General features: G+C 38.6%; 1 pseudogene; it reads left to right on the top strand.

The window, feature by feature from the left end:
* The first annotated feature begins 1,513 nt into the window (after positions 1–1,513).
* LOC119192409 lies at positions 1,514–8,328 on the top strand (annotated as a pseudogene).
* Positions 8,329–8,332: the final 4 nt, after the last annotated feature.

Raw genomic sequence — 8,332 nt, 5'->3', positions numbered from 1 at the left:
TTAAGTTATACTTTAACATACAAAAGTGTGATACAATGAATCATACTTCATTATTATTGGTTTGGTTATCAGTTCTATACTTTGATGTGTATATTATTAAAATAATATAAAAAAAACTTTTGCCTATTGTTTTTCTTGCCATGAAATTTTTCCTTTGATTTTGAATCCATGATTATGGTAAAGATTCCTGACCCTTCTCTCACAACCTAAAATAAACAATATGAAATTACTAGAACAAAATGGTTGTGCAATATTTTATTTAAGGCTTAAACACATAATACATCTTCTTTATTTAGCTCATGAAACCAAATATTAGCTACAATGTGTGGAAGCATATTTGTTACATATTGTTATGATATGCAGCTGTACCATATTAAAAAAATTAATGACTAAATATAAACAAATATCTGTTCATGTTAATAATATAGACTGGATATAATATAGAATGGTTCTCAGAAAGAAAATTGTAAAGAGACCATTGGTTTGCATTTACTTTTTTCTTTTCTTCTAATGCTAGCTATTGCTTGTGGCTTATAAGAGTTTTCTGAGATAAAAGTATTGCTATATTATGAAACTATCTCCATATCTAATTTCATCAAAATCTGTTCAGTACATTTTGAGATGATTCCTTTCGGACAGGCAGACAAATGTGGCGGGAGACTTTATTTTATATTTTTTTTTAGAAATTTTGAAGATGAACTTTTCTGCCATACATTATTATTATGTAGTTTTAAATGTTTATGTAGTGCATGCAATGGAAGCTCTCAAAAGGAATAAATTTTCCACATTATTTCTATAGACTAATTCCATAAATGGGCTATCCAACACAAAGAGATTTTTCAATTTTAACCAGAAACTCCTAAGATCAGCGTATTCAAACAATCAAACAATTCAGCTTTATATAATAGTATAGATTTCAAGTATTAGAAATAAATATTTTATCCTGTATTACATGAATAATAAAGAAATGAAGTTATGTTTAATTTTATAATAATATATGTATCATATTAAAAAGCGGCGATAGCCTAGTTGGGTGTGGAACGGTCTGCCAAGACAAATGTCCGCAGGTTCAAACCCCAAAGGCACACACCTCTGACTTTTCTAAAAAATCATGTGTGTATTCTTTGTGAATTTAACGTTCGCTTTAACGGTGAAGGAAAACATTGTGAGGAAACCTGCATATCCAAGAAGTTCTCTATAGGAATTTCGAAGGTGTGTGAAGTCTACCAATCCGCACTAGGCCAGCATGGTGGACTAAGGCCTAATCACTCTCATTAGTAGAGGAGGTCCGTGCTCTGCAGTGGGCAAGTGTATAATACAGGGCTGATATTATTATGTATCATATTATGTTGAAATAAAGAAGGGATTTTTTGGAGATGTTTGTTAAGTAAATTAATAAACAATTTGCAACAATAATGTTGGTGAATTTTACATTTCTTCCCATGACAAAAAAATATGTTTATGTGTAAAATTATTGTCTTTTTTATTGGGTTGCTAAAGGTTGGTACATACTAAACATACCTTACAAATGTTATGGCAATATTATTTTGTTCACAGCGAGGCTGAGTTTCAGAACCATGAGGACATTTATGACTTATTCTACACATGCTTTGCCTGTCTCTCAGCACATTTCATCAGTGTTAATGCTAACAACCGTAAGTTACTTTGTTTATTAATAAATATATATATTTTTTAATAAAAATATATCATACAGGCAAACAAAGAGCTATTTACAACTTTCAACAATGCCTGTAATGTAATTTTTTATTGTTCTTTTTTAGTGCCCAATGATCAGCTGAGCACAGCTCGCGATGCATTTAGAGTGATACTCAGACAAATATTGAAGAAGCTCTCCGAAGCTGGATTGAGCTGTGATGAAAATACTGCCAATACAGCCGCTCCTAACGTGTCTGTTAAACAGGTTGGTTATTTTTAAATAAATTAATGAGATATTTAATTGGTGTAAAGACTCCTTTCTGATGAGCATTTCACATTTGTAATGTTTTTTTTTTCTGTAGCTCCTGCTACCTATTGTGGGACTGTGCGGCATTGATGGAGGTGGCTACCCTCAGTCAGACTTAGTTATCTTGACTTCTTTACTGAAGAATGCCAAGTTGCCAGCACATGTCAATGTGCCAGGTATGTATTGAATTTAAAAGGTTGTTGGTCAAAGTACTAAGTAGGTCAAAATACAAATTAATATGATTAATTATTACTAATCACTTGTGTGGTTTGCCCAAATAATAGCATTTTAAATAAGTAATGGACTCTAAAGATACATTCATTTACAATTTCCAACATATTTTCTCTTCCACCGCACCATAGAAATACTAATTTTGATTATTATTGTAGATGCACAAACAGCGAAATCTTCAGTTATACCGAGCCCGATAACATCATGGGCGTCACAAACCACCACGTCAGAGAAGCAACCGCCGTCGACGGCCCAACGTCGGTCCGACGCGTTACTGGAACAGCTGACGGCGCCGCTGCGCAACCCGCTGACGTCCATGTCGTCTCAGAACGCCCCAGCCGCGGCCGTCATGTCTCCCGGGAGTAAGGACAGTTTGGACAGTACTAAGGATGGGAACGCTTCCCAACAACCTACTATTGATATGAAGGTAGGTTTCTTTTTCTTATGTAGTAGGATTTCATTTGATTTTATAGGATTTTTGCTGTTCATACAGATATTTTAAATAATCAAAGAGTCTTTTTATACTTTTGTTTTGTTTAGTATTTTGTCCTGTGTGTAATTGATGTGGCTACAAATAGCAATTACTTGGTAAATGATTATTGTTATTTTTTTTTTCACATAATGGTATTATTTTGCATATAATTTTTTATCTTTTTATTTGTCTTCTAGAAAGTTTTGTTATTGTGTCTTCACCTTTTAGTATGTTTAAAAAACGTGTGGATATTTTGAGTTGATATCTCTCTAACTTAATGGTCCTTGTTGTTGTAGAAGTGGGTGGCATCAACCTGCTCATCATTGCTGATGGAGCTAAGAGCCGGCTCCGTGGTGCTGAAGGTGTGCTCGTCTCTGCCGTGCCTGCAGCGGTACCTGAACCGCTGGCAGACTGCCAAAGAGACAGCTGTGTCACCACAATTCAACTCTGATGCCTCACTGTACGTATCTTATAGAATTTTCGGTTTAGAGTAAATTTTTTGTTTTTGACATTTTTTTCTATACTAAGCGTTAGCCGCGGGTTCGCACGCATATAAAACCTTTTCTATGATAATACATGCCAAATACATTTATCCAGGTTATGGTTTATATTTGTGCCTTATTTAATCTAATCCAGTAAGATATTTCTGTGTTTACTTTTAAGTGACCAATTCATAAACTAATTTTGCTATAAATTTATTCCCCAACCAGGCTCCATTTTCTTGTAAACGAAGTGCACGTGTGCCGGCTCGCTCTCTCGTTGCCGTGCCTGGAGCCGTTCACTCCAGACCGTATCACCACACTGAGCGATGTCAGCGTTGCAGCGCTCCTCTGCGCTACAGCTCAGGTCTCTGATTTAAATTTAAACTGAGTTCATTATAGACAATATTATTTAATGTACAGCTTGCCTCAATACTTTTAGCGTGAACATAGTGGTTTCAACAGCCGGTCAGACCTGTCATCAATTAGTCTTTTAAAACAATAAACAATCTATAACAATGCGTAGACAACACTTAGTAGAAATCTTGATACTATTTTGTACTATCGCATATGGAGTCTTTCAATATAAAAAAATAATAATTTCTAATTTTTCTTTAAATATGTTTTTATCACCAGGCATCTCTCCATCCGAAAGACGAAGAGTACGAGCAGCAGACTGCCACTCTGGTAGAGAGCGCTCTAAGCCTCTACAACACTGTTGGGGAGACGTTCAAACAGTCCACAACAGCGCTGGTGGATACGTAAGTTATACTTAACTATTGTAAAGTGAAGTTTACATTACCAAGAACACTTGCGGAAGTTATCTTGTGTAACTTGTAAGCGATTATCATGGTGTAAATAGTAACGCCAAGCTGACTTCTGCAAATTTAGAAGCTCCTGCAGACTTACGGCGAGTCGCATATGTATAGAATTATTGAAGTATTGCGGTTAGTATAATTACCACATGCAAATTTACCTTAATAATAAATAGGGTTAATCAGTTTTCATCAACAAAACTAACTGCAGCTTTGTTGCTTTTCCTATATCTAATAATTTGCCCGGGATATAATGACTCATCTTGGCAAGATTATAAGTACAGTTCGTAAGGTTAACTTGACTTATTGTCTATTTTGATCCACCTCCACTATAGTCGCATAGTTAGCAACGAGGATTGATTGAGTGACGTGTTGATTGAATTTAACTATATCATGTATTGTTCCAGGTATATCAAAACCACCTTATGATTGGCGCATGGGTGCTGCTGTGTGGTCTACATCACGCACTCGCCGGCGCCCCGTGCCCCTCCACCACGCCCGGCAAGAGCCCAGCTAAGGTCCCGTCGAGGCCTTACAATCTTACTAAAATGTACGTATATTGGGAACAATTTCTGTATAATTCAAAGTACGTATTTTTGTATTTTGATGTATCTTAACCACGACATACGTAACTTTTGATAAAGAATTGAAGAAGACTTAAGTAGAGCACTTGGCAGTTACCAATTTGTGATATCAAGATTTTATGTTTATGTGGGCTCATGATGTTTGTTATTTTTTTAGGCAACAAGGGTTAGGCGTGGTGTGGGTGGCGCTGGGCGGGCGGTGCCTGGCGTGGACGAGCGCGCTGCTGGCGGACGCGCGGCTCGAGGCGCTGTCGTGCGGTGCGGGCGCGGGCGCGAGTGCGAGCGGCGCGGCTGCGAGCACGCCGGCGCCGCTGCGTGTGTTGCCGCAACACGCCGCGCACCAGCGAGAGCTGAGGCTAGCCGCCGCTGCACCGCTGCATCAGGTAATATGGCTATTAGGTTTTGGCAAACTGACACCCACCAATGAAAATATTTTTCTACCTTATACGACAAACATAGATAAATTACGAATCTCTGCCACATATCAAATCACTTTGTCTAAGATTCATACTGATAGAAACTATATCCACAGTACTTAAATAATCCTATTGGAGATTAACTAGGTGTGTCAATATCAATTATCCGTCATTTAGTTACTGGTGGCCCTCGGCGTAGTGTGCTACCGCAAAGCGACGAACCTTAAGCGCGCCGTCGTGCAGAAGCAGCACCAAGACGCCGACCCCGACCGGTCCGACTCCACCGTTTACTTCCAGGACATGATACTGTGCTCCGAGGACTCTGAGACTGACGATGGTAAATATTTACCCTTTAATGTTGTTTGTGTTTGTTAATTTTGTCCTAAACATATTATCTTTATTAGTAGACAAGGGTTCATTTAATTTTTTTTATATAAATTTAGTTTCATGACATGTTCTCGGTTTATTTTTATGTAGTTTTACCCCTTAATATGTTATTCTTTTTTCTTTTTCTGTTTTTTGAAAATGCATTTTGTATGTAATTAACGGTATTCCTCCAGTTTTCAGTAACGTTAGTGTCAGATCCACAGCTTAGCGAAATAGCGAGTGGTAACCGAAATAAACCGAAAGAGAATAGAGAGCGGCTCGCTAATAGTAAATAACGGGGTTTTGATTGGGGTGGTGTTGTCGCTAACGTGTTATTCATTTGCACAGAAGACAGTGAACCACTATTTGGGTTATGGTTCGAATCTACTCTAGTGGCGCCCGAGGCGGCGGAGGGCGGCGCGCGACCGGCCGGCGCCGACGCGGCCGACGCTCCGCCCGCCGCCGACCACGCCCTCGTGCCCGACAAGGCCGAGCCCTACGCGGTGAGTACCACAGTACCACTCTACACACTACACGTACTCATGCAATACGCGCGAGTAATTAAGTTAAACGATCTTCTTTTAACTAAAAAAAAACAAAACCTAATACTCGAAACACTACACAAAATATAGTTTCAGGATAATTATCTAACGTTAACTGTTTTTTGACAGTACATAACGCTGGCAACAGAAGTGTTCACACTTCTGACGGATGAGATAATAAGCGAGGGCTCTGACAGGCTCGGCCAAGCGTCCCTCCAGCTGCACGATGCGCACCAGGCGCTGCTGGCCGCGCTCGCCAAGGACCTCGACCGCGAGACCGCGCGCACCGACACCGGTAAACCAACCATGCCCTTACTGACAACCTCCTCACTGCATTCAACTAATCTTAGTCATTAGACACGTTATAGGCACATGCCGGCCTCCATCACCGCCGTGTTCATCATCATCATCACCGTCATCGCACCATCAGCCTGGATAGGAGTATGGAAAGTGGTGGAAGCCGAATTTTAGCTTCCCACTTCTGTCTTACGAAGGTCGTCAAACCATCTGCTTGATTAATACATTGCATTGTTCATTTATTGACGAATAATGATCATTTTGTAACTCGTTTTAAGATGGGTTGTCTGGTTTCAAAGAACAATTGCTCGCATTGGTATAACATGACTGCTTTATCGATATAAACTTGTTCATTATTTTCCAAAATATCATACTAATATTTACGATTTTATATCATTTCATACAGTTTATCAATATCTAATTTTTCGGACCATCTGTCTATTTGTAATGTTTAATTTTTCAGTCTATGGTATGTACTATAGTAGATTGACGTATTGTCTATTGACGTATATCATGCCTTGCTGAACCTTAGGAGGACGTATGCTTTTTGACGTCCAATTATGTTTGGACGTCAAAAACTGTACGGCCAACGGGCAACGTTATTGACTATATTTTACAGGCAACATATTATTTCTTTTGCGAAACCTCTTTTATAATAATGATACCAGAGTCTAAAACGTCAGACATGTTCGTATAGGCACAATATCCGCGTGCTTCGGGCCGCGTCTCGGCGCCCTATACGCGGCTTTCAGCTCGGCGCTGGTGCGTTACCTGCACAACTTGAGCGGCTCGCCCGCGTTCGCGTCACTACAGCCGGCTCTGTACCAACAACTGGCGTCGGCAGGATCGGATAGGAACAATATGACGCCGTTGCAGGTAACGTTTTGAGAGCATGGTATCTTAATTGCAACGGTTGTTAGCTTACTGATGAATTTGAGCTGCCAATGCCTTATTTACATCAAAAATTAGGATATATAATTTCATTATTTTTTGAGAGTGATTGATTGATGTGAATACATGTACCAATCAATCAATCAATCACTCACTCACATGAAATACGGGAAATAAGAGAATTCTTATTTCACGTTATGAAAAACATTTTTGCAATTGTATTGGTAAAGACTGTCTCATACATTCTTGAATTTGCAAGCATTTAGTAAACAATAACTAGGCAGCTCATGCACTTGTTTTACCAAATTACTGTGCATATAGGTGGGACCGCGAGTTGTAAAACTGATCGGCAGCATGGTGCTGAGCAAGGCGGCGGCCGAACGCGAACAACATCCTCGCGATGTGGCACAAGCTCGTCAACACGCTGCAGGAATGCGCGCTGCAACAGCAGCCCTCGCAGGATCATGATTATGAAGGTAAAGGAAGACACCCAAAAATCTGACAAAGATGGCTTATTAGTTATGATTTCTGTAGTATTTTGGATGTTTACGAGTGCAGGTATTTGACGTGGTTTTGTCGCCTCAGTTATAAAAATAAAATCTCAATCAATATTGAAAGGGAATGAACAGAATCTGTTTCTCTTTCTGAGTAGGTCCCTAGTTCGAGCACTAATATTTTCCGTTTGTGAGTTACTGTCCCTTTTTTATGGTGAATAATTTTGTGAAAATACAGTTTCGATTGACTTAGTCTGATTGACTAAACGATTATTAGTTAGTTATTGTTTATAATAATAATAATGTTATTATAAACAATCATTGATGTTGTTAATTGAAGATTAATATAATTTTTTCCAGATTTGAATGTTGAACATGCCCAGCTTTTGGTATATCTATTCCACTCATTGACGCTGATGCAGAAGAAATCAGTGTTGCTTATGACATCTAACGCCATCATCAAGGTGACTGCTTACTTATTATTAGCAAAAATGTTATACTCAATGATTATACTCATTCTTTTACTCTCGATATATTTGATGTAATCTATACAAAATAGAGACAAGTTAAAACATCGAGTTTGTTTTATTTTATAATTAGGTGATGAATGACATATCTTTTCAAATATATTGTTTATTATGTTTGAATGAATTTGTTGTAGGTTGTGGAAACTTTGGGAATCACCGACAGAAAGAAGGCGATGAACTTGGCGCCGCATCAACTGGTGCTCACCACTAGGCTGATGCTGTTGCTCGAATATCTTATGAGACATCTGTATGACG

The sequence above is a fragment of the Manduca sexta genome, unplaced genomic scaffold (genome assembly GCF_014839805.1).
Source record: "Manduca sexta isolate Smith_Timp_Sample1 unplaced genomic scaffold, JHU_Msex_v1.0 HiC_scaffold_2752, whole genome shotgun sequence".
NCBI classification, from domain to species: Eukaryota; Metazoa; Arthropoda; class Insecta; order Lepidoptera; family Sphingidae; genus Manduca; species Manduca sexta.
Note: the sequence above shows the minus strand (reverse complement) of the source record. Positions and strands in the feature narration are given on the sequence as shown.